This window comes from Pelodiscus sinensis, chromosome 1 (genome assembly GCF_049634645.1).
Source record: "Pelodiscus sinensis isolate JC-2024 chromosome 1, ASM4963464v1, whole genome shotgun sequence".
Classification (NCBI taxonomy): Eukaryota; Metazoa; Chordata; order Testudines; family Trionychidae; genus Pelodiscus; species Pelodiscus sinensis.
This window is the reverse complement of record NC_134711.1, coordinates 47,710,140-47,737,367: the sequence shown is the minus strand read 5'-3', so window position 1 is coordinate 47,737,367 and position 27,228 is coordinate 47,710,140. Positions and strand designations below refer to the sequence as shown.

Below are 27,228 nucleotides of genomic sequence, written 5' to 3'. Positions count from 1 at the left end.
GCTGCCACGGTTTAAACACAATCCCTGCGGCGCTCTGCTCTGCAGGGAGGGGGAAACTTCATGTAATATCCCCCCCCCCCCAGTCCAATACTCAGTTTCTATTGGCCAAAAACATCCGGCCAATATGAACTGACCTCAGCCAATCTCTCAGCTCTTATTGGCTGGAAACAGGAGCTGAGAGATTGGCCTGAGAATCTAGGGCGGTGAAAGCCTCTTTTCCCACCAGGAGTTGAGAACCACGTGGAGGGGCTGCAGCAGGCAGGGAGCCCAGCCTGCCTTGGAGGTGCTACAGCCTGCTGACTAGGAGACACTTAGGTAAACTCCTCCCAGCCAGCGCCTGCCTCTGGCACCCCAACCCCTCCTGAATCCCAACCCCCCCCCCCGTCACCATCCAACCCTCTGCACACCCTGCCCCAGACCCTGTGACAACTCCCTCCCAGATCCTGTGCCTCCTCCTACGCCTCTCCTGCACTCACACTTCCTCCCTGACCCTACACCCCAATCCCCTGACCCAGATCACAACCCCCTCCTCCATCCAAACACCCTCTCAGATGCCACACTGTCTCCTACACGCCAGCCCCTTATTCCATGCACCCTTCTGCACCCAACCTGCATCCTAGACCCTGTGCCCCCTCCACAGAAAAGTGCAGCCCTTGACCACTTACCAAAACCTTGGAGTGACTCCCCCACCAAAAATTATTGCCCACCCCTGATATAAGGTAACTGGGAGAGAGAATAAATAGATCCAATACAGAGTCTGATGGTAGACAGATAATTTATAATGTCAGGGACAGCAAGAGGAGAAGGTGCAAGAACAGGGAAAGGAAGAACTCAGGATTTTGGATAAGGTCGAGATAAGTATCCAAAATTTGGGAGCTTTATCTGAACAGCTTTAACTGTTACTATAATTGATTACTAGTGAAGATTCCCAAAATCTTCTGGATGTGTCCATTTCTTTTTCTTTTTTTGGTCCCTAGGATGTTCTGAGAGTACACAGAATTAGGGTTATTCAAGGCCAAAACTTTCCTTACAATTTAATGGCTTCTTTTGCATAATAGATTTTCTGGACTCTTAGTATCTTACAGAATCTTTTGAATATTAGAATTTAAAATCCAAACCTTGCTTGCCTCCTTCACTCCCCTCACTACCACAATCCTCTGCCCCAGGTCACATCCCAAACCCTTGCACCTCAGAAGCTCCTTTTCTGAGCGGTGTGCAGGTGGGATGAGGCAATCCCTTCCTGTATTAGATCACAACCCAGCCCCTGCACTCCAGTCCAGTGCCCCAGGTCACAACCACCACCTTTACCCGAATTGCCTCGTAGACGCGACACTCCCTCTTTCACCCCAATCCCTTACCCCAACCTCCTTTTTGCATCCAATCTCCAGTCCAGATCTCACACTTCCTCCATTAATATGATGGAAGAGTATGGCCCTCGATCACTTTCCCAATTCTTGGAGTGCCCCCCCCCCATCAAAAATTATTGCTCACTCCTGCTTGGGCCTGCTGCTGCTACCAGAAATTTTCCCCAAGACCCTTGTTGCACCGGAGATCAGTGCAGTGGGAGATGGATTTAAATAAATGCCTCATAATCTCAGTAGGCATAACTTGCTGTGACATCCATGCATTGCTGCTTGCTCTTCTCACCCTCTTTTTCTCTCTCTCTTTCCATTTTCTTGTGACTTTCATTTATTCTTGCAGTAGTTGTTAGCCACTTTCCCTCCTCATTTTTTTTGTTGTTGTTCTCAGGTGCTTCATCTTTCTTTCCTATTACCATTATTTTTCCTGAATTTAACTCACCTGCATCACTTCATTTTTCTTTTTATCCTAGCTGCTGGTGAAATCTGTGTAAAACATGGCCTTCACCTCTTACTTTCTTTCTCCTCTTCTCCTTTGTATCTTCTATACACTCCCTGTATTGCCATTTTGTATGCATTGTTTTCTCTAATCTTAATCAGAGAACTTTCCCAGTTCCAATAATAACTCTTTGAAAAATGGAAACAGAGATCTCTTTCCTTATGTAATGTTTTCACTTCACTCAGGTATGATGGTTTGCTATTACAGTTTGAAATTAACTAACTGTAATGTAATTCCTTTATGGAGATCTTCTCACTATTGTGACCATATTTATTTGTGGAAAGCAAAGTATGGGGGAATACTTTTAATTTTTGAGAAATACATAATCACCTTTTGTCAACTCATTTTTAAACAGTGTATTTATAACTGAATTATGCTGTTGTATAATTATTTACATAACAAAGAGCTTTGAAACATGCTGTTTTAGGACGTTTGAATCAGAAACATTTACAGCATCACAAATGTTCTGTACGATATCAGTGAAGTACCCAGCATTCTGCTGAAGAGGTATAAGTAGTAAGTAATAATTTCTTGCAATATTTACAGTATGGTATTTATTGTTGGGTCCAGGAAAGATTTCAGATACCGAACAATGTGATGTCATTTGTTTCTCTTAGGTCTTTGGGAGAAGGGAAAGTACAAACATCTGCAAAAGTAATTGGTAGTTGGTTGAGAGGTTGAGGTGCAGGGAGACAGCTGTTTTGTAGCTCTGCTTTCATCAGAAGAGACACTCGAATACATGCAAACTACTATAGAGTTTCAGGGAACATGGATATTTGACTTCTCGGCACAAAAAAGCATAAACAAAATAGTTAAAATATACCATCATGTTACCATAGTGACCTGAGAGTTTTGGTTGCTGTGATAAAATAAAAAAATCTCTCTAAGTCTCTTGCAAGGAGCAACCTTTGTTCAAGGCATACTGAGATCTGGAAACTTTAAGATTAATTCTTTTTTACAAAAAATATTACAAGGTGAATTTCCTGTGGAACTTTAATATGTGAGTCTTTGTGTATTTGATATGCCTGATTTGGAGGAGGAGTGGTGGGGAGGGGAATCCTGTTCTACATGTGCATTGTGGACTTTGGGTGAATTCATATTCTTTAGACAAATAAAGAATTTTAATATGGACAGTGGGAAAATACTAATGTTCCCAATATTGTAAATTACTATTCATGAGAGTCCCAATCCATTGGCCATTAAATTCCATATAAAGACTCCACTTCAATGGTTGTTGGTTCAGGCCCATGTTCCTGGATGGACTTTTTATGGGATATTATTCATTAACTTTTAAGAAGTTATAATTGAGTTCCATTGCAACAGATAAAGCAAATGCTGTCATTGGAGGCAGGTATTCATGACATATACTTTTGTTGATGAAACTCTTCCATACCATGCTGCTTTCTCCATGTTTTGTTCAGTCATCCCTCTTTTTCAATAAATAATATTTGGAAAGCAAAAATATGTAGCTCAGCCTATTAATATTTTAGTGTATTTATTTTTATACTGATTTTGTTCAGTGCCCTGAGGTGTTTGCATGAAGGCCATTTCATTCAAATAAATTTGATTGATTGTCAAAAGAAAGTCACAAAATGAGCATAAGAAATAGGAAAATGTCTATGTCCTGGAAAATTTATGGCTTTTAAAGTGTAAAAGCTACACACATCCCCATTATATTATGATTTGTGTATTTCGTATAGAAGATGGTCTGTATTTCATGGATACCATGTTCATCTTATGGTGAAGGAGGTTGCTATGGGAATTGCTTTACTCATTTATTGTGCAAGTTAATGTAGAAATGAGAATCTGAAGAAACGGCTAGATTAACTTAGGCCTCTTATTTTGTTCAGAAGTTATTTCTTTTTATCTGTTAAATAGGCTAAGTTTATTCCTGCCAAATCTTTCTTTATGAATAACTAGTTTTTGTTGTTTTTTTGAAAACCGAAGTGCATATTTTTATCTATTTTGTGTCTTCTGTTGTTGGAGCTACATCAATAAGATTTGTATTGGGAGAGATGGTGGTGTGAAGAGCTCATTTCTTCAAACAGTGGTGGGATTGTCCAAAAGTTTATTATTAAATCCTATGGAAGTCCTCAACTTTGTACTTACTTAATATTACAAGTAGACAATTTTTGCATATTGGACAATGAGTGAAGTACAAGACTTGAATTATTGTATGTGATAGTTCCTCCTTAAAATTGTGGTGTTAATGGTTGAAACTTCATACAGGCTAGCCGGAAAGGCAGCAAACATATCTGAATTATGAATCATATATCACTAACTTTTGGTTCTGTGTGTTTGTAGCACCTAGCACAGTGATGGGCAACCTAGGCTAGTGAATGGACAGCGTGAGTGGCTCTCCTTCATCTCAGCAGCCTGCAAGATTGTCATAACCAAGATGGTCTCGTGGTATAAGGGAGTTTTGTTAACTGTGCTTTGTACCTAGAATTTGTGAAGGGTGCTGATTGAACCATAGCAGTGCTCTGATTGGATACAGAGGGAGCACATGGCTCTCATAGTCAATGTGTGCAGTCAGCATGTACCACGCTTTACGTGATCTTGGTTTACGTGTGTTTCACTTTAGTAATACTGGTAGGAAAAAAACGAGGTGGACGGAAACTAACATAATCTGGCAACCCTGCCATGGACAACAGTAAATGAAATGACTTGCAGGCCATAAACAGAACCCTGATGGGGAACTGAATTTAGCCTGTATGATTTTTTTTTAATGGTTTTATAATACTCTTGCATAGCATTTTGGTTGCACAATACATAGATGCTAGTGTGAAAGTGTTGGAAGTATCTGATTACAGATAGCCTTAGGGCTCATACTACCAAAAAGGGACAGAATGAATTTCTTGACTATATTGGTAGATTACAGATGCTACATCTTAATATACATGTGCAGAAAATAACATCTGTTTTTTATCTGTGTTGATCTCAACTCAAGTCCTCACTTCATCAAGAAAACACACTTTGAGAAATCTTCACCCAAATCACTAGCAAATTAACAAAAGTGGACTATACTGTCTTCCTTGATGTCATGGGAACAAAAGATAACTTATGAAAAATATACAATAAAGCTTATTTTGAGGGGATAATATCCCACAATGTTTTTACTGAATCAGATCTTTTGTCACAATGTATATGATCCTTTGCTGGCTGTTTGAAAATATACCTTTTATCTCATTTGCACAACTACATACACATTGGCTACGTCTACACTGGCCCCTTTTCCGAAAGGGGCATGCTAATTTTAAACTTCGTAATAGGGAAGTCCACGGGGGATTTAAATATCCCCCGCGGGATTTAAATAAAGATGTCTGCCGCTTTTTTCCGGCTTGTAGAAAAGCCAGAAAAGAGCATCTAGACTGGCCCGATCCTCCGGAATAAAGCCCTATTCCAGAGGATCTCTTATTCCTACTTCAAAGAGGAATAAGAGATCCTCCGGAATAGGGCTTTATTCCGGAGGATCGGGCCAGTCTAGATGCTCTTTTCCGGCTTTTCTACAAGCCGGAAAAAAGCGGCGGACATCTTTATTTAAATCCCGTGGGGGATATTTAAATCCCCTGCGGATTTCCCTATTACAAAGTTTAAAATTAGCATGCCCCTTTCGGAAAAGGGGCCAGTGTAGACGTAGCCATAGTGTTCTTTCCCTCCCTTCCTCTCTCAATAACCATTCACATCTGGACATTCTCTCACAAAATCACTTAAAATCTGTTTCTCATGCACATTAGAGAACTACACCATTCTGTCATTATCTCAGTCCTTCTGCTTCAGACCCTATGCCTCAGTCATACTTTCTTCTCATAGACTTGTTGACTTTAAGGCCAGAAGGGACCATCAGGATCAAGTCTGATCTCCTCCACGCTGCAGGCCACAGAACCTCACTTATTCACACAGAATGCCTGTAACCTTTTATTGTTTTACTGAAGTCCTCAAATCAACCCATTCATCATCCACGTGACTTAATTTCCATTCTGTTTTCTCACTCCAAAATCAGTCAGCCAGACCAATCCAACCCAAACTTATCAGATTTATTTCCTTCCTTTCCCTATAATAGTGGAGTGATAGTAAGAGAATGAACATGCTGTAGATCAGAAAAGCATAGGATTAGTACCTCTTCACATGGCAGGGGTCAGAATCCACTAACTTCAGTGAATCCACTAACTTCTCAAGCATCCGAAGTTCTATTCTTCAAAATCCTAGACTACATGTTAGAATGAAAGATACAAGGTTTCTGAAATGTGCTCAATTAGAGTACATTTGGCTGGCTATTAGAGCCTTCAGCTCATCCATCAAAGCCATTTCAGTTTTTGCCCACCCCACTATGCCATATTCCTTAAGGACTTACATGATTTGTTTCCCCCCAGTAGTAGGGTGGCTGCCACATTCTGCCCAGAAGGGGTTAAAACAAGCTGGAGGTCTTGACTCCATTAAACTCCTGTATAGAACTTATCCCTTCAGTGGTATCTTACTTGGGTTCTCAGTGCCCCGAGGAATCATCTGTTTGAACCAATGGCTGCCTTGTTCTCTTCTCTGCCCCAAGACTTAATTCCTCATAAGTATCCTTCAGCTATAGATGGATGAGAGAACTTGGTGTGCTCATGGCAGACCTGATGTACCGCCTTCTCTAAAAATAAGGTTACAATAGTTCTTCCCTAAGGTCTCTTCAGAATAATATATAAATCAAGAGATCCATCTTCCAGTGATCTTCTCAAAGCCTCAGGTCTCCAGAGAGAAAAAGAGGCTAGGCACATTAGTTATCAGAAGGGCTCTCAATTTATACTCTGACATGCAGGATTAAGACCTTCAAGACCTTTTCTAGATTGTAACATTTGCAAAGCAGATGAAGAGGCAGCCTATTTCCACTCAAAAGACTGTCAAAGTGATTTTCCAGTTGCATTTTAACTTGTGAATCCTTTTGGATGCAGCATCCTTGTTTGAGCTCAGTCCACATTTGTACTGCTACTAAAGGCTGTTCCATTCACACTTTTTCATTATGTCATCTTTTTTTCAGGGCTAATACTATCGTTGGCAATGCCATCCTCCAAACCATAATGGACTTGTATCCTCAGCAGCCACCTTGCTTTTGAGTTACTGCTGAGAAGTATCATGGTAAAGAATCCATAGGGCCAAAACAACCCAAAGAATTGAAGTTGCCACAAAATAAGTCACTCTCCTTACTGCCTATACCTCATTTGCTGCATTCTGTCTAATAACTATTTAAAGGATAATCTTTTCAAATGCCAAAGTCAGGGAAATCAGTTGCAGTCACTTCCAAAGAACTCACAGAAGAGAGAGATGCTGTTGCAGATGTTTACCGAACATTAGTGATAGTTCTTTATTTAAGTGACTGTACAGGTTGGACCTCCCTGGTCTGTCACCGTCAGGTCCTGAGTGATCCTGAACCAGGGAGTTTGCTGGACCAGGGGAGGTCAAAGCTCCTCTCTGGGCTGTGGGTGTCCCAGAAGCCTGGGCTTCCTTCACCACTGCTGGTCCCATGCCGGGGTTCCCAGGGTCAGTTTCCTATACCAGGAATTCCCTTTGGTCACCGCTGGCCTCACCGCTGCTTGGATTCCGGGCCAGAGCTGGAGCTGGGCATTTCTTCTGGCTGCCGCTGACTCCACTTCCCCTGGGGGTCCTGGCCAGGGATTCCCCTGAGCTGCTGCCAGCTCAGCTGCTGTCTAGGTTTCTGGCCAGGGCTGGGAGTTCCGGCCAGTGCTGGGGATTCCTCTCGATCGCTGCTAGAGCTCCCTGGCCTGGGGCTTCCCCAACCATAAGACCAGCCCCTGCTGGCTGCTCTGAGGCTCCCCAGCACCTGTGAGACTCCCAGCTGACTTATGCTGCTCGCCTCCGGGGCTCTCTTGTCCAGCAACATCCATGGTCCTTCCTTCTGGACCACAGATGTTGCAGTACCAGAGAGTCCCAGATTTGGGAGGTTCAACCTGCACTCTTTTTATGGGAGTTTAAAAATCACAAAGAATGCCAGGAACTGATTTATTGTGAAGAGTCTGTTTTAGTATCAAACACCACATGCTATTGTAGAAGGTCACTAAACACTAGCATGAGGATCATAAGAGAATTCATGTACAACAGGCAAATGGGATTCTGTGTGCAATGACTAAAATAAAGTATACATTTCTAGAAACTGACAACCCCGTGTGAAGTTAAATTAAGTTATGATTCCTTTGAATGTTTGTTAAATATTTCAAAAAATTTACATGAACCTGATACTACTCTTGCCTACTGTTAGATAACTCACACTGACATTAATCTTATCACACATATACCAGCTATGCAAATTAGGGACTGGTTTAACATTCACACCCAACTATTCAGACAATTTTGTTTTGTTTGCTCTGAGCATGTCATTTATTTGTACTTTTCTACTGCTTTCTCCAGTGACTTATGATGAGTTCACTGGACGAATGTCCCATTCATCTTTAGGAAATCTAGCTTGAGAAATGATATATCAATTGCATATCAGAGGTACAGATTAAGCAAATTTTATTTGTAGGGATCATACAGTAAGTTGCTGATGATGAGGCTCTCATTCTTTGGCCTTTAAGATATTTCTACTATGAGAGACTTCAGGGATATAATCTTTGACTAGTGGTCTACAGTTTGTAACATTTTGTTAAATCTGAGTATTTTCATGACTGAACTTCTCTTTAGTTAAATGGAGAAATTTTGGTCAGAAAATTATTTCAAATTCATAAAAATCAAAAATGGGTTTTGGAGGGTCTTCAAATGTAAAGGTCTGTAATCTGAACAGTAATTCAAATTTGTATAAAATGGGGGAACAAGAAAAAGGAAAGCATCTCTAATGGAAGGATACATGATGTTTTTTTCTTTGTCTAATAAAAAGGTTTGTGTACAGCACTATCAAAATAGTTCACATGCTTAAGATATTTATATTACCAATTGTTTAAAATTCAGATCCATTGATGTAGTGACAAAATACAACCTATAGCTACCTCACCCAGCTTGTCTCTCTAATATTCTGGGTCCAACATTGCTACATCCACACTCTGAACAACCTTCAGCTCAATGAGTAGTAATATAAAATAGCACATAAAAATTGGCTAACGAGATCACATAAGTACTGATGCCTCTTTATGGGCTCATTTCACTTTGACATGATTATAAAACATAACTATTAATTTATTTTGCATGTTCTTGTTAATTATAATGTCATCCAGTAGTGCTGATGTAGGTTAGGCTACCTGTGTTTTTCAATTGCAGGGATTGTTTTACTCAAGAGGTAGAACTGTCAGTAAGGAAAGTAATGTTTTCTTTTTTGCTTTTGTTTTAATTTTCTGCATTTTAAAATTTGTTTTCTTTTTAAACTACTTTTTATCATGTTAATGCCTTGAAAATGAAACTTACATTGGCAGATACTGTGCATGTTAAAGATGAACTATGTGTTTCTATTACAGATATAATGCATATGGCACAGAACATATGCATTGTACAGTATTGTACAATGTTGTTGGACTTGGACAATATATTTTAAAATAAAGTACAAATGTGTATTGACATTATAGAAGTTATGACTTAAGCCAAAGGACTATCTTGCATTATATTTTAAAAATTGTTTATGAAAGACATATTCAATAGAATGGAAGGCTCATACATTAGAAGGCTGCAGGATATGGACTCTGAAACAGATATACCATTAATGATCTACATCCTCAGCTGATATGAGTCAGCCCCACTTCACTGAAGTCAGTGCAGCTAAATTGATTTATTTAAGCATAGGATCTGGTCTTAGATTTCTGTATGTCTCCTTAACAATAATTGGAGTTTCAAAATCATCTTGTGAAGTTGGGCTTGAGCCATGTTTGAAAAAGTTTTCAAGTACATTTATAATTAAACATGGAGAAATGTGCTTCATATCCACACCTAAGACATTTGCAAACTTTGAGCCAGATTGTGAACCTTTTATTTCCATTGGTGAGCAGTTACTTATGCAAGTAGCCCAAGTGTTACCAATCAGATTATTTGTACACCTATCTGCTTACAAGTGGAAGAGAGGATATACAATCTGGCTCTTTATACAGCAGAAGAGCATGCCATTTTCTCAACCTATCTGGAAGAGTTCTTGAGGTAAAGGATCAATTGCTCAGTGCTGCCCTCTAGTGAAACCTCCCAAGCAAAGAACTGGAACTGCCTCAGTGACTAGTACTGGAATTCATTTGTGTGGGCACATGCCAAAATAATATCATAGGGTATGTCTACACTACAAAGTTAGTTCGAACTAACGGACGTTAGTTCGAACTAACTTTAATAGGTGCTACACTAGCGCTCCGCTAGTTCGAATTTGAATCGAACTAGCGGAGCGCTTAGTTCGAACTAGGTAAACCTCATTTTACGAGGACTAACGCCTAGTTCGAACTAGCTAGTTCGAACTAAGGGCTGTGTAGCCCTTTAGTTCGAACTAGTGGGAGGCTAGCCCTCCCCAGGTTTCCCTGGTGGCCACTCTGGCCAACACCAGGGAAACTCTATGCCCCCCTCCCAGCCCCGGACCCCTTAAAGGGGCACGGGCTGGCTACGGTGCCCGTGCCAGGTGCAAGCCTGCCAGCACCCAGCTAGCAGACCCTGCACCTGGCACGGCACAGAGCCACCCACCCGATGCCCCCCAGCCCACCCCCTCTTGCCGGGACCAGGCTGGCGGCTCCCGGGAGCTTGCCCTGGACCGCAAGAGGCGGGCACCTTCCTGGGCTAGTGCGGACATCGTGGACCTCGTCCACGATCTCCGCACTAGGCACAGAAAAGTGGCCATCTAGGGCAGGAGAGCTGCCAGCCTGGCCACCCAGGACCAGGTGTGCATGAAAATCAAGGGGGTCCACTGAGACCCCCGACACTGAGCCCTGAGCTTACAATGGCCGTACTGGGTCAGACCAAAGGTCCATCTAGCCCAGTAGCCTGTCTGCCGACAGCGGCCAACCCTAGGGACCCTGGAGGGGATGGACCGAAGACAATGACCAAGCCATTTGTCTCGTGCCATCCCTCTCCAGCCTTCCACAAACTTTGGGCAGGGACACCACTCCTACCCTCTGGCTAATAGGACTCCATTGACCCAACCTCCATCACTTTATCTCACTTCCCTTTAAACTCTGTTCTAGTTGTAGCCTTCACAGCCTCCTGCAGCAAGGAGTTCCACAGGTTAACTATTTGCTTTGTGAAGAAGAACAACTTTCTCTTACTAGTTTCAAGCCTGCTACCCATTCCTTTCCTTTGGTGTCCTCTAGTCCTTCTTTATGGGAACTCATGAAGAACTTTTATGAATGCACCCTCTCCACCCAACCCCTGCTTTTAGAGACCTCTATCCTGTCCCCCCTCCGTCTCCTCTTTTCTAAGCTGAACAGTCCCAGTCTCTGTAGCCTTTCTTCATCTGGGACCTGTTCCCAACCCCTGATCATGTTAGTTGCCCTCCCCTCTTCCAGCCTTTCTCTTCCCCTCTCCCACCTCCTTTTCCCAGTCTCCCCCAGTTTTGTTCAATAAAGACAGAGTCAATGTTGGAAGAAACGTTATCTTTATTTTGTACATCAATAAGAAGGGGGGCTAGGGAAGGGTAAGTGGAAGGAGGTGAGGGAGGAATGGGGTACGAGCCCCCGATGGGGAGGACTGGGCTGGCTCTGCGGGCTTCTGGGGGTGGAAGCTCTCCTGCAGCCCCCCAATTACTCCCTCTCCCCAGATGGCAGCCTGCGGCAAGTGCAGCCGGGCTGATGGCCGAGTGGTGTGATGTGCCCAGTGTGGGCACTCAGGGCACTCCAAGCCAGAACTTCTTTGCAAGCGGGGCACCCCTTAGAACTGTGTGTCCGGGGTGGGGGTCGGGACCCTTTAAGCGCAGCCCTCGGCTAGCCTGAGACAGCATCTCCATGCTCTAAGTCCTCCTTTTATGCCCTGCCGGCACTGCTTCCGGCCATCCTTAAGCCCTGTTCAGAGTCCACTCAATGTGGACTTACTAGTTCGAACTAGCAAAACGCTAGTTCGAACTAGTTTTTAGTTCTAGATGCGTTAGTTCGAACTAGCTTAGTTCGAATTAACTAATTCGAACTAAGTTAGTTCGAACTAACTTTGTAGTGTAGACATACCCATAGAGATTATGAGGAAGAACATATGCATCTAATAATATTATTTTATTTTATTATGGTAATACCTATAGACTGTAAACACAGATTGTATAACAGACACAAAGAATTCAACCCTGAAGAATTTACAGTCTGAGGCAACAGGTGAATGTAACAAATGGAAAACAGGAGCACAAGTTACAATGCCTACTACACATAGACATAATATTTTGTTCTTTAAAGTGATGCAATATTTAGAGCCCTGCAAATCCATGGATATCCTCTTTATATCTGCGTGTATGTGCATCTGTGGATGTAGATGCAGATATCCACAGCTCATTTTTATTGATATGGATGTAGATGTGGATACAAATTTTGTATCTTGAACCCTGCAATTCTGCACATATTCGCTTCATATGCAAGGGTGTCCACATTCGACAATGTCAGTATGAGGGTCTGTGGCTTATTTTTGCAGATACAGATGCAGATATGTATTTGGTATCTGTAGGGTAAACTGAGGCAGCCCTAAGTGTGCTAGTAGGCCTCTAAACAGCATAACTCCATTCTAGGATTAAGGCCTGGGAACACCACAGTCAGGATAAAAACTGCAGACAGTAAAAGACCCTGGGCACCATAGCAACCACGTTCTAAAACACTCGGACAGGGTCTCAGTTGGTAACGAAACACATTTTGCTTAAGATAACATTCATAAAATCTGCTTAAACTGTCTTGCTTCACTCCTAGATAATAAGCCTGAGAACCAAGTGCTGCACCAACTCAAGGCCATACCCGCCTGCTATAGCAACATCATCATCTATGCAGACTAAAATGTTATTACTGTTTTGCTGACATGTTTTGGCATTTGAACAATAACCACCTGTATCTTAATTAACGAGCTGTTACTTTGCAATGGGCGGAGATATTATGTAATCTTTAGTAGATCTATTGGCTTATGTGCTCATTTCGTCTTGCTGCTAGACCTATCAAATCATTTTTCCTCCGTCCACCTGCTGACTATATAACCTATTGTATAGTGTTAATTAACCAGTGTTCACCAGGGTAACCCCTGCGTGTCACTCCATCAGCTGATGTCTAATAAATCCTCCGCTTGTTTTCACGTGCATCCAGAGCGTCCTGGCTTATTTCCAACAGAATCCACACAGAGCTCTAGCTATACTGTTGCCTAGATATTGGAATTTGGCTTTAATTTTGAATTACTTAATAGGTTCTCCAAAAACGTAACAATTAATATAATTGAGGTCCAAATCCCGCCACTCTGGCTATGTGGGGTAGTATCTTATTCCACAAGAAGTCCACTTATTTAGGAAAGTACTGCCCAACGTGAGTCAGGGTGTCAGAAGAGAGAAGGGGTATACTTATGTGAAGCAAGCTGTTGGATCAGGGTCAAGTCTGTCTTTCCTATGTTGACAAATTTAATTATTATACATATGAGCTGATAAGGGTTATCATCTGTATTTTACAAGAATTTAATTAGGATTCTGTTCTGATTTCTCTACCATCTCCAATCGCTGATTTATGCAGAGTATTTTTCCTTCCCATTACACTATATACATTTCTGTAAATTATTCAACTTTTTATGTTGTAACGTTTCAGAGAGGTAGCCATGTTATTCTGTAATTGAAAAAACTTAAAAAACAACATTTTGGCTGTGTCCAGACTCAGGGGTTTTTTCGGGAAAAGTAGCCTTTTTCCGAAAAAACTTCCCCTGCGTCCAGACTCAAGCCGCATTATTTCGAAATTAAATCGAAAGAACGCGGCTTTTCTTTCGATGGCGGTAAACCTCATTTCACGAGGAAGAACGCCTTCTTTCAAAAGTTCCTCTTTCGAAAGAAGGCGTTCTTCAATGTAAATAGGGCTTCTTCGAAAGAGAGCATCCAGACTCACTGGATGCTTTCTTTCGAAAAAGCAAGCCGCTTTTTCGAAAGTTCAACGTGCAGTCTAGACGCTTTCTTTCGAAAGAGGCTCTTTCGAAAGTATCTTTCGAAAGAGCCTCTTTCAAAAGAGGCTTGCAGTCTAGACATAGCCATAGTGCTGCAGCACCTTAGAGACTAAAAAACAAAAATGTAGATGGTATCATGAGCTTTCGTGGGCACAACCCACTTTTTCAGATGAATGGAATTTAAGGAGTCCAGGTTCCAAATAAATAGCAGAGAAAGAGAGGGGATGGAGACGGAAAGGAAAGGAGAAAAATGGGGAAAAAAATAGTCAATTAGAGTGTCCAAGCTAAAGCTGATAGTGTGGGTTCTAAGTACTCATAAGTACCTGGTGTTTGGCTTTTTTATGTTGTTGAGATGTGGAATGTAGCAAATACCTCTATTGTAGGTATCATACTTGTACATGAAATTAAGTTCTGCAGTTTCCCTTTCAAGATGGTTTTTAAAATTGGCTTGTAATAATATATAAACTTTGAGATCCATTAATGAGTGTCTGGGCAAGTTAAAATGTCTCCCAACAGGTTTCTGTGTGTTACCTTTTCAGATATCTGATTTGTGTCTATTAATCCTTTGTTGTAGAGATTGTCCACTTTGGCTAATATACATGGTAGAGGGGCATTGCTGGCACTTGATGACATAGATCACATTGGTGGATCACATGAGCCTCTGATGTGGTGATTTATGTGGTTAGGTCCTGTGATGTTGCTTGTATAGATGGACAGAGTTGGCACGGTAGTTGATTGCAGGGTTGGGTTCCTGGAGGAGTATGATTGAGGTGTGTTGAGCTGTTGCTGGAAAGTATTTGTTTGAAGTTAGGGGGTTGTTTTTAGGTGAAGATTAGCATGTCTCCCAAAGCTTGTGAGAGTGAGGGGTCATTTTCCAGGATAGGTTGTAGATGGTTGATAATGCACTGGAGGAGTTTAAGTTGGGGGCTATAGATGATGACAAGTGGAGTTCTATTGTTGTCTTTGTAGGGTCTATCTTGAAGAATCTGATGTCCAGGTACTCTTTTGGCTCTGTTGATCTATTTTTTCCCTTCTCTGGGTAGGTATTTTAATTTAAAAAATGCTTGATAAAGATCTTGTAGGTGAGTGTTTGTTGGATTTGAGCAAATCTGGTTGTATTTTAGGGCCTGGCTATAACAGTTGACTAGGAAATGTGTTCTATGTGGCAAGTAAAAAATGAATGTGACTCTGAAATCAATTACATTAATACCTCTTAGGTGAGTGGCTATCAGTTTTGTGGATTTTAGTGGAACTGCTTACTTGACTGGGGCCAACTTGTGTAAAGAATGGTTGCCATATTAAGCCTCCATAACTTTGTCAAAATATTGTTGAAGCATTGGCAAGTTTTGGTGAATTCATTTGAAAGCTGTAAGAAGAATTCATGTGGAATGAGAACCAAAACAAATTCTTACAGAATGGAACAAATAATATCCTTATAAATATTGTCAAATTCTAATAAGAAACAATCAGATTAAGGAGATATCTACCACATACTAAAGAAATAGAATTTGTTGGCTCATTTAGAGCACGGATAGAATAGATTTGCTGCTTAATTGAAACTACTAGAATCATTGTGTCTATGAAAACTGTGTGTCATAGTTTTCAGAACACACACAAAAAGTGTTACCAAATGAGGCTTTGGAACAAATCCAAGAAACATTAAATCCTGACTTCATTTATCTGGAAATGCTGTAATAAAAAGCAATGGAAATATTTAAAATTAGAAACAGTTTTTGTTATTTCGCAGATACAGTTTCATGTCAGCTTTTGAAATGGATGTAGGACCTGTTTCTTTCCAAGAGTGTGAAGGTCTTTAAAAATATATTTCAAATGTTTTTATGATATCTGTTACAGTGATGGTTTGGTCTCTGGATGAGCACTTCTTACAAATGTAATTATAATACAGCCAAACTTAGCTCTTTCATTTTAAGTTTTTGCCTCCTTTTTTACTGGCCATAATTACTATTGGGAAGATTCCCATGTCCCAGGAGCAAGGAGACCAAGATTATGCTGTATGTGGGCCAGATCCTCAATTGATGTAAAGCAACACTGCTCTGTTTACTTCAAAAGAGTCATGTCTACTAAATCAGCTGAGGATCTGTATCCTTTCCTTAAGGAATGATGTCCTCCTCCTTCAGTTTACTCTGCTGTCCTCCTTCAACTGTTCCATTGTAGAGACTCCCAAGTAAGATCTGTCTGCCAGATCTTTCTCTTTACTCTTGGTGACAGGACTTTTCATATCTTGTTTTTTAAAAGAGTGCGGAGCCCAAAAGGCCATTTGGGCTCCGCGGTCCCCCAAGTGAGAGGCAGGAGGGGGAGGAGAAGAGAAAGAGAGAGACAGAGAGAGAGGCAGGAAGCAGAGGAGAGCTGAGAGGGGTGAGGGAGGCAGTAGAAGGAGGAGAGAAAGAGACGGAGTGAGGGTGTGTCTAGACTACATGCCTCCTTCGACGGAGGCATGTAGATTAGCCAGATCGGAAGAGGGAAATGAAGCCGCGATTAAAATAATCGCGGCTTCATTTAAATTTAAATGGCTGCCCCGATCTGCCGATCAGCTGTTTGTCGGCAGATCGGGGGAGTCTGGACGCGATGCCCCGACAAAGAAGCCTTTCTTCATCGGCACAGGTAAGCCTGGTTTCACGAGGCTTACCTGTGTCGATGAAGAAAGGCTTCTTTGTCGGGGCATCGCGTCCAGACTCCCCCGATCTGCCGACAAACAGCTGATCGGCAGATCGGGGCAGCCATTTAAATTTAAATGAAGCCGCGATTATTTTAATCGCGGCTTCATTTCCCTCTTCCGATCTGGCTAATCTACATGCCTCCGTCGAAGGAGGCATGTAGTCTAGACACACCCTGAGAGACCAGAGGCTCAGGAGAGAAGACCGATGTGGAGGAGAGACCTGAAAATCCCGTCTTATGACTGGCTCATTGGCTAGTTGTTTGAAGAACAGTAAACAGTGTCCTACCAACCCTTTTTACTAAACATCTCATGAAAATGTGGAACTAGTTATGTAAGTTTATAAATAAATCAGAGGCCATTTTGCATGTGACAAATGAGGAAATGTTAGTAACAAATACTTTTGTTTTATAGGCCAGTAATGCTGGAATTGATCTCAGACACCAATCCAATTCAAGGTTGAAATTAGGAAATCTTTTTAAGGCCTGGAAGAAGGAGGTGAGTACAGTTCAAGCACTGGAAAATCTATAAATGATATTGCTTATAGCTTTCCTTCCCTAAGATTACTATCTCTGATTTTCCAATCATAGTTCAGTTGACTTCATGTTGCTTCCTATTATTCACAGAGATGTGTTACTACTTGTATAGAGACTAGACTGTAGGCAAGAGGAGTTAGAGGGCATGTTAGTAAGGGAAGGATGACTTCCCTGTTCCCCATTCTCTTTATATCACGGTTCCCTCTCCTTATTTTTCAGCTCCCCCTCCTCCCCCCAAAAAAAACCTCAGTTGCAAAATGTACATCTTCTAGCAGTTCATTTGGAATATTTAAGAAAAGTTGAATGTAGGTAGTTAAGAGAAATCAAAAATCACTAATTAATTTTTGGAAATAATTGTCACAGTGATGCTTCAGTTATAAAAAATGGGCATGTTTATACTACAGTTTTTTGTGGAAGAAGCTGAAAAAGAAAATTATTCTTTCACATTCTTATAATATTTCTGTTGAGGCAATATTTATACTAGATGCTTTGATTACACATTGCATGTACTATGAGTCCATCTGCATTAACACTTTTGGAATTGTACAGTTCAGTTTTGTTTTAAATGAAGAATGTAACAGTGCAGTAAATCCCCAAAATGATACATTTGTAATTGAAGACAATTAAATTCATTTTGTCTTTTAAAATTTGATTGCATACTCTTGGGGATTGAAAGATTAAAGTGAACTTTGTATGTCTGGCTTCATGACATCAACTATTTTAGTAGCGAGATAACTAAACTGTCTTGGTTAGAAAATTTGTTTACACACACACACTTTTAGCATGTCAGCACCATCACTTTATTAAAATTCCTGTGTCCTTACCCTGTGTTCTTTTGGGAACAGACACAACTCCATGAACTCAATGACCATATGTTCACATTATCTCATTGCGAGATTTGTGTACTTTGTGCACCCATACTCTCAAGTTGCCTCAGCTGGAGGGTCCAGCCTGAGACTTAGAAGACCCACATTCAGTTCCATGATCTGCTCTACAGCAGATCACTTAGGGACAGCTTCTATGATATTTTAGGAGTCTAAACAATTTAAGTGGGTACCTAGTGGGACTATCATTGAGTGTAGGTATTTAGGGGCCAATGGGGTTTTTGAAAGTGCTTATCTGCATCTTCAGGTGCCTAGGTACTTTTGAAATCAGTCCTTTACGCTTAGTGTGCTTCAATTTACTACTTGTAAAGTGGGCATAATAGTACTTCCCTACCTCAAAGGAGTGCTGGAAGGATATACACATTAAAAAAATAAGAACCCTAACCTAGGTATATCTAGGAAAGGAATTTAGAGGGAATAAATATGCAAATGATGAGATTATGAAACCTCCTTTAGAGTTATCTGTGTCTGGAACTGCCCCAAAGAATTGTTTTAAAACATCCTGTGTTTGTTTTTGTTTTTTAATTGCATAGGTATTGCTGTAGACACAGTGGAAAGGAGATGTATACATGATAATTTTCCTAGTTTGGCAACAAGTTAATTCATAGATATCAAACAAAAAGCAACTGTTGCCTGACAGAAAAGAGCTCTCACAATTTGGTTCCAAAAGACCTTCTCTAACTCCTTATTGGACCTCTTGGTCTTACACTGGCACACCCTGCCAAGGCACCATCATCGGAACTAAGTCCATTTGCATGTATACACTGGTATTAGCCACTCTTCACTTGTATAGAAAAGCAGACACATCCCTGTTCTGTGTTTGGGTCTTTTGAAATTTCAGCACCCCTAAAAGAGAAGAAAGGGCTATTAATTCCATTTTATAGGCAGGGGACTGAGGCACAGAGACATTAAGTGGCTTCTCCAAGGTCACACAAGAAATCTGACATGGCTCAGGGATTTGAAACCAGGTCTGCCAATTCCTAGGCTAGTGCCTTAGCCCCTGAACAATCTTTCCTTTCTTACTCCCAAACTCATCAGTTTATGGAGCTTGTGTATTCATCGTCTTATGTTAATTGGCTCATTACTGATTCCATTGTAAGTATTAATGGCCATCCTCAGTCTGGCAAACCTAGAAACTGTAATGATATGATTACAGGAAGGCGGTGAAAATTGTCTAGAAATTTGTGAACGAATTGAAGCAAACATAATAATCAAGAATGTGATACAAATATGTAACATTTAACTAAGTAATGAGATTCCTCCCACCCATACTTCCACTATCACCGCCACCTTGCAGTCATACATCAACTCAGCCCTGAATCTTTGGTGAATAAAACAGACACCCTGAATCCTGCTTCAATGAATGAGAGGGCAAGTAGATGGGGAAAATGTTCAGAAGCACAGGAAGGAGATGAAAGACAGGACCCCTGCCTTGGTCTTGATATTATGGTAACTATAGTAATTACGTGGCCAATGGAACATCCTGTCTGGTCACCCTGGTACCTGTTCAATTCAAGGGAAGGAACAGGCAATGTCACCATCATAATATTGGGGTGTGGCACAGAAATATGGAGTCTATATAAGCTACATATTTAAAGTAGTCCTGTAAGTACAGGATGTTTTTTTCTCACCAAGCTACCATGTATGCTATCCAGTCCAGAAAAGTTTAGGACACAAAGCAGATCAAATACACTGTTTTCTAAGCAAAGATGGAAAATTTTCTATATTTTCCAGCCATGTGTCTGCCTGAGAGGCATATTAGCCAATTTCTCCATGGTTAATGTCCCATATTCTGGAGAACTGTTTGTTTATGGTAGGAATATATTTGTTACACTGGCATGCTGCAATTACAATCTGGTCAGCCAACAACAGCAATTTCAGAAAAAAAGCCTGTTTTTTCTGGAGCTTTACCAGATTCTGTACCAAGTAATGCCAGAAAAGCATTAATACTGAGTTACCTATAACACTTTGGCAATATATTTTTGTTGAATCCAAAATGTCTGGACCATAAGACAGTCCTACCTACCACATATGGATGAAAGTAACTATTATTCTGTTTCCTTTCCAACAGAGGTCAGTCTGTTATAGCCCATAACATCCTGCTAAATATAATCCACATAAAAAGTTTCATGTTCAGAAAGCCAAAATGTATTTGGCTTTTCTAGCAATAGTTTTTTTTATTTCTTGCAGGAAAGTGGGAGGGCCTATGGTCGTTTTTCAAAAAGTAAAGAATGTTAAATTTTGAATGCAAGTTCTTCCATACCTCATTTACTTTCCGGAGTGTCTAAGGGACAGAACACCATTTCTTTGTACTGATAGAATAAATGTATATCAGAACTATATTTTCATTCTAATTACAGTGTTTTTGTTAGAATAATTAATTTAACTGAAACACAGCATTTCTGGTTGGAAAATTTTAAAATTAAAAAAAATTGGGAAAATCGGGGAAAATGCTCTCCATTGTCAAACTGGATTTTAAAAAAGTTTCCCCTCCTCATCTTCAAGGAATTTACTTCTTGCTTTAGTACTATTACAATTAAAGACTTAGTTTTCAATCTGTGGCTTCCCTTTGCACAAAAATATTTATGGTTGAATTGCAAAGTGTTGCACATTGTAAAATATCTAACATGAGATTCTGAGTTTGCATCAGGTATATTCATTCTATTTGTCATCTATTGTGAATCCTTTCTTGCTTATTGGATTCCCTTCCAATTCTGATGCAAGAAGTCACTTCATTCAAATCCCTCCTTCAGGCTTGCTTTTTACACAATTCTTCTTAGAAATGAGGCAATACTAATGATTTTTTTACCGAACATTAATTGACTCACCAAGATATGCATGTCCTTAAAATGAATAATTGTCATCTTGTTGTAACCCTTCTACCTTATCTTACCATCTGCCTTTGTTAACCACACCTTTTACCATCTTGTACCTACATTTTGATTGTAAGCTCTTTGGGATATGCTCCATATTTTTTTTTTCACTAAATTGCCTCACAGTATCAGTGTATTTTTTTCATGCCAGTTTCTTTTGCAACTGAAAAGCAACTCCAGACAGGACCCTTTGCTTTCCCCCCTCTCTCCTCTGTTCCTTGAATAGCCTCTCCATTCAGAATTGAAATGCCCTTTCCTTTGGATGAATGTTTTAAAATTGACTTCTTTCAGGATCTACAATGTTATCCAGTGGTTAGTTGCAGTGAGCCATTCCTAACCTGAAGCTGATCCAGCTTGTCTAAATATGTCATCAATCTTGTGATTCCTTCCTTTGGTTTTAAAAGGAGCCATTGGGGTTCAGCTGCTTCTGCTTCCTGATCTTCACTGCACTGTTTCAGCTACAATACTGATCACACTACATAACTAACAGTATAGCTCATGCACAATATCCTATTCTTTGTATTTTTAGACTGTCTTTACTTATTAAGGACTATGTTTGTCTACATTTTTAGCATAAATAATATAATATTGACATGTCCAGCTAAGTTCCCCCTAAGCTGCATGACTGTGCAGCTTCCCATATTGCCCTGTACAGGGGCTATTAAGCCACATGCAGACGCTCTGAGCTGTAGCAAGGAGAGAGAGATACTGAAGCTGCTAGGGACAATAGAGGGTTCCCCTCCCCGCTGACCCCAGCACAGAGTTGCCATGGCCAGTAGAAAGGGGCCCCTCCCCACCATCCCAAACAGGAAGCTACCCAGCTAAGCCAAAGCCCTAACCTGCTGCCCCATCTTGAGTCCCCCAGCCCTGAGCACCCTCCTGCACTCCAAAGCTCTCATCCCTGGCCCCACCCCAAAGCCCACAGGCCTCCAGCCCAGAGCTTGTACCGCCTCCTGCATCCCAGTCTGTAGCCTCTCCTCAAATGTGAAGCCCTTTTTCTACACCCCAAACTCCTTATCCTCAACCCCATCACAAAGCCTGCACCCCCAGCCAGAGACCTTGCACTCCTGGACCTCAACCCTGTGCCCACTCCCTGAGCCCCTTCCCACAGGCAGATCCCTTGGCCCCACTACTGCCACATGAAGTTTATGTGCTCTAATATGAAGGTCATGTGTCACACATCATCTCCACGTCATATGTCACCCCCATCTTGGTGCACATAAGAAAAGTCATTCTGCTGTAGGGTGGGAAAAACTAGAGGGGAACACTGATGTCCACGTGTGAAGCAACGTCACTTGTAGTTCCTTTGCAACAGACCTAGACTCAGAAACTATGCAACAACTCATAATTTGCTGGTGATCTGAAGTATGAAGCATTTTGTCTCTAAATCAGAGTAAGTCTGCCAGCTGGTTGATGGAGTGGCATTAACTATATCCTCAGAGGAAGCTGCATATTCCACATTTCCGGCCAGAAGGAGACTGCTGTGATAAGAGCATAATTGGAGGGGAGGCAAATAGGGATAATGCTATAGGAAAAAGGTTGAAATTTTTTCCCCCAAAATAATGAGGTGGGCTGCACCTAAACTCTAATTCCTACCAAGCAAAGATAGAAACATAAAAACAATACTTGACTTTTTGTTAGAATCTTTTTTTAGATAAAAGAAGGACCCATTTATTTTAACATTTTGAATTATCTGTGCAAGATAATAGTAGTCAGCTGCAAATTACTGATATTTTAGGAACTCATTGAAACATTTTTAATGGAATCTTAAAGTGAGGGCAACTTTCTTTTGTCAAAATCAAAAGTAGTTTACATTTATAAAATCAAATTTGTGGCCTGGAACTACTAGGTAGTAATTTTTTCTATGATTATGCAAAGTAGCAAAATATGGATTTTAACTGGCCTGCTTTTCAGTTCAAGTGAACATTAAGTACATTCTTAATGGACTGATTTGCTGGAAAGAGCACTATTACAATAATCTGCTTTTTACAGTCCATATCAAATATGAACTTGCACCACTTATTACAAAGTTTGTGCTTTGGGAGACATTTTCATGGCATCTAGAAGTGATGCTCTACAATTTTTAGAATTAGTCCTTAATGATATCATCTTGAGAAATGAGTTGTTGCTCAAACACACTGATTATTTTGTGGTTTATAGCTAATCCAATAGCTATATTTAAAATATCATAGAAATCTGTAGGGGAAAGCAGTTGAAAAATGCTGTTGCCTCAATAATTATGTAAAACTGTTATGGAAGAAATGACATAAATCTTAAATTCTTAAATGTTTTTAGAGTTCTTTGCTGTGTGTGACACACATTCATAATTTTTAACTGACTGGAATACAGGTTTTTAAATGTTGCTTGCTTGAGAACAGAGGGCTATTACTGTAGTTGTCATGTAAAATAAAGTTAGAGTCTGGAGCCCCCTTTTAGCTGTCAGCTTTATTAAGAAGCTACTGGTGTGTTGAACTAGGCACCCGTATTGTATAAGCAGTGTACTGTAGTGTCTAGGGAGAATTTTCTTTCTCTTCATTGCTGCTTTATTAGGCCTTGCTCACTCATTCACTGTTGCCCTGTCTTACTCCAGCTTTCTAGCTGCAACTCACAGCACAGTAGGTCTAATGTAGATTGACGCCTTTGCCAGACGACTGATTGAAACTTGTGTCTCATAGTTGCTAATGCTCACTGAACCATTTTATTGAAGATAAAGTAAATAAAATAGATTGCCATATGAGAATTCTCTGAAATCAAATGGAATAATTTGACAGGTTTAAGCCCATGAAAAAGGCAAAGCGTTGAAGCAGACAGGAATGCTCTTTTATGCACAATATACCAGGAAAAAAGGTCTACTGTATTTGCTCTTAAAATATTAATGTTTTTTGCAAAAAATTGTAATTGTTGAAAAAAGTTAGCATAGTCTTCAATTGAATTTGTATTTTGCTTCAAATGTTACTTTTCTGAGATTTTTTTTTATAACATAAAAAAGGGTATTGTGCTGTTTTTTTTCTTGTTGCTTATGTAAGGATTAGTGTGTGGATCACTAGCTTTTTAGAATTTAATAAAAAAGCATATTTTTACAGTACATTGTACAGTCTTCAAGTTTAAATAACAGTAAACCCATTCTTTAGGAAACTGATAGTGCTAAGTGGTGTATTTTCTGTAAAACCACCTTCTGTGAATTTAATTAAATAGTAATGCAGTTTGTGACTATTACAAATAAACATCTACAATGCGATTGTAAGGGATTTTTTAAGAATGTGTAATGTGATACAATAATAGAAAAGTTGATAATAGCCATTGTTACAGACAATGTACAGTCAAGAATAAACAGGCATTCACTGCATTTCTCTTGGGAAAAAGATATGATGTTGTTTTTATAATATGCCCCAGTTTGTCTTAGAAATAAAACAATACATAAGAGTGAAAGAGTGATGGCACATGAGCTTTTCATATATTGAGTTTTCCTAATCTTTATCTGGATGGCACTGATTCTTGGCCACTTTGCTCACACTGGTGATTTCATTGGAGCTAATTGGACTCCAGCAGAGAGCAGAGCGGCCAGGATATATTGTGGTTCAGATGATGAGTTAGATAAAGTACAGACACTAAATAGACTTATGTAATACATGTAACTTATTTTTTTGAAAAAGTGAAGATTATTGCATTCTAAACTCTTATTTTCAAACATTAATTATATTGAAAAAAGTATTTTTGAACTGCAATTTTTAACTTCAATTCTGTTTAATTTTCTATTTTTAAACCTTAAACCAAATATACTAAACTTATTTTGTTAGATAATAATTTGAATAAAGACCAGCTAAATTGACAACTGACTGCATTCTTTTAGACTCCTTTGGAACAAGAAGCGTAAGGGAAGTAGATAGGAGAGTTTCTCCTGTCAACTCCCTGCAGTGGAGACTCTTCGGCAAGATCAGAAAGTTCAAATATTTCATAACCTGAAACTGTGTTTGGCACTTAGTGACAATGTAATCATGACTAGTTTTGAAGAACATTTGTTTAAAAATTACAGATACGAATGAGTTATTTGAAAATAACATACAGTTGGTAAATGGTAAATAATCATGTCCCTTGCTTCAGCTGGGCTCTGAGAAGAACTATCTTGCTTTTCTCTGTTGTTTCCATCATTATGGTGGCAACAGGGATCTGGCCAAATGCTTCCACAGCCGTTCTGCTAGGATTGTGGTGAATGTGAAGAAGAATTTGATTGATGTGGGCAGGCTTTTAGGAAGGTTGCTTCAGTCTCCTTTCCTCTTTGCAGATTCACTATTTTTCACCTCTGTTTCGCCTTGTCATTCATGCTATTCTTGGGGAGAGATTAAAATTTCAACAGCAGCATTGTCGTGCCATAGAAGGAATGAAAGCTTATTGCACAAGTCCATCCCACTTGATTGTATTTTTAGCTTTCTGTTTTTCCATCCCCAGGGTCAATCACACATTTTTCTTCAGTCTTTCAGGTCTTAATGTCTCTCAAAAATAAAGTAGATAACAAATAGCAGTTTATTTACGTTCTGCTTCATTGATAAAAAATCAACATCCCTGTATAGAGAAGGTATTCTGACCTAACCCATGTGTTGATTTAGGGCAGGTCTACATTATGGGGCAATGTTGACCTAAGGTACACAACTCTAGCTATATGAATAGCATAGCTGGAGTTGCCGCACGTTAGGTTGTATTGCCGCAGAGTCTCCACTGCGGGGAGTTGACAGGAGAAACTCTCCTATCTACTTCCCTTACGCTTCTAGTTCCAAAGGAGTATTGGAGTCTAAAAGAGTGCAATCAGTTGTCAATTTAGTTGGTCTTCAGAAGATCTGCTAAATCAAACCCTGGGAGACTGATTGCCTCAGTGCTGATCTCTTTGTAAGTAAGTGTAAATCTGTCCTTACATGGGAAGTGGTGTTCCTACAACGATAGAAGAACCTTTTCCATTAAAGTAGGTTGCCTGTTTTCTGCAGGGTTTGCTGGCATAACTACAGTATAACACTGAATATAGACATGTACTTAGAAAACGGTAAAAAGGATTTTTTTTGTTTGTTTCAAGAGTGGCATCTAAATTAATCTTATTTCATCATGTGACGAGGATCCTGTCCGCTGAATACTGTACTGAGATTACCTTTTTCACATGTCCTCCAGGGTTTGGATTACTCAATATTTTTAACATTTGGCTATAAAACAACTATTTTAATGGTAAGAGCTTTCAGTTACTGCCAACCAGACTGGCTTTGAACTGGTGATTTTAGAAGTGAAAAGCTCTGTATGCCCTTAAACCAATCCAGTTAACAGTTTAAAAGTTAAAAAAACAATCTGAAGAAGTGTGTTGTGACCACAAAAGCTTAGGATACTATCTGTATATTTTTGGGTTAGTCTGTAAGGGTATGTCTACACTACAAAGTTAATTCGAACTAACAGACGTTAGTTCGAATTAACTTTGATAGGCGCTACACATGCATACCGCTAGTTCGAACTTAATTTGAACTAGCGGTGCGCTTAATTCGAGCTAGGTAAATCTCATTCCATGAGGACTAACGACTAGTTCGAATTAACTAGTTCAAATTAAGGGCTGTGTAGCCACTTAATTCGAACTAGTGGGAGACTAGCCCTCCCCAGCTTTCCCTGGTGGCCACTCTGGGCACCACCAGGGAAACTCATCTGCCTCCCTCCCGGCCCCGGAGCCCTTAAAGGGGCAAGGGCTGGCTATGGTGCCCATGCCAGGTGCAAGCCTGCCAGCACCCAGCCAGCAGACCCTGCACCTGGCACGACTCGAGCCAGCCACCCGCTGCCACCTAGTCCTCCGCCTCTTCCCGGGACCAGGCTGGCGGCTCCCAGGAGCCTGCCTGGGGCCGCAAGAGGCGGGCACCCGCCTGGTCTAGTGCGGACATCGTGGACCTCATCCATGACCTCTGCACTAGGCACAGGAAAGTGGCCGTCTAGGGCAGGATAGCTGCCAGCCTGGCCACCCAAGAGCAAGTTTGCATGAAAATCAAGGTGATCCACTGAGACCCCCGACTCTGAGCCCTGAGCTTAGAATGGCCGTACTTTAGTCCTTATATTATGGGAACTAACAAAGAACTTTTCTTTATACACCCTCTCCACACCACTCATGCTTTTATAGACCTCTATTATATCCCCCCTCAGTCTCCTGTTTTCGAAGCTAAAAAGTTGCCCTCCCCTCTCCCATCCTCTCTCTTCCCCTCTCCCACCTCCTTTTCCCAGTCTCCCTGAGTTTTGTTCAATAAAGAGAGTTTCTATTTTTGAACACACATGTCCTTTATTTTGTACATCAGGAAGGGGGGCTAGGGAGGGGTAAGTGGAAGGAGGTGAGGGAGGAATGGGGCATGACACCC

General features: G+C 40.6%; 1 protein-coding gene across 6 annotated transcripts in view; it reads left to right on the top strand.

Annotated features, from left to right (window-relative positions):
- Positions 1 to 27,228, top strand: part of FOXP2 (forkhead box P2) — a 669,323-nt gene that overhangs the window by 211,034 nt on the left and 431,061 nt on the right. For all 6 annotated transcript variants that reach the window (XM_006122527.4, XM_075929528.1, XM_014573351.3 and 3 more), the window contains exon 3: positions 16,985 to 17,068. The gene's annotated coding sequence lies outside the window, so the exon portion shown is untranslated. The remainder of the gene's footprint in view (positions 1 to 16,984; positions 17,069 to 27,228) is intronic.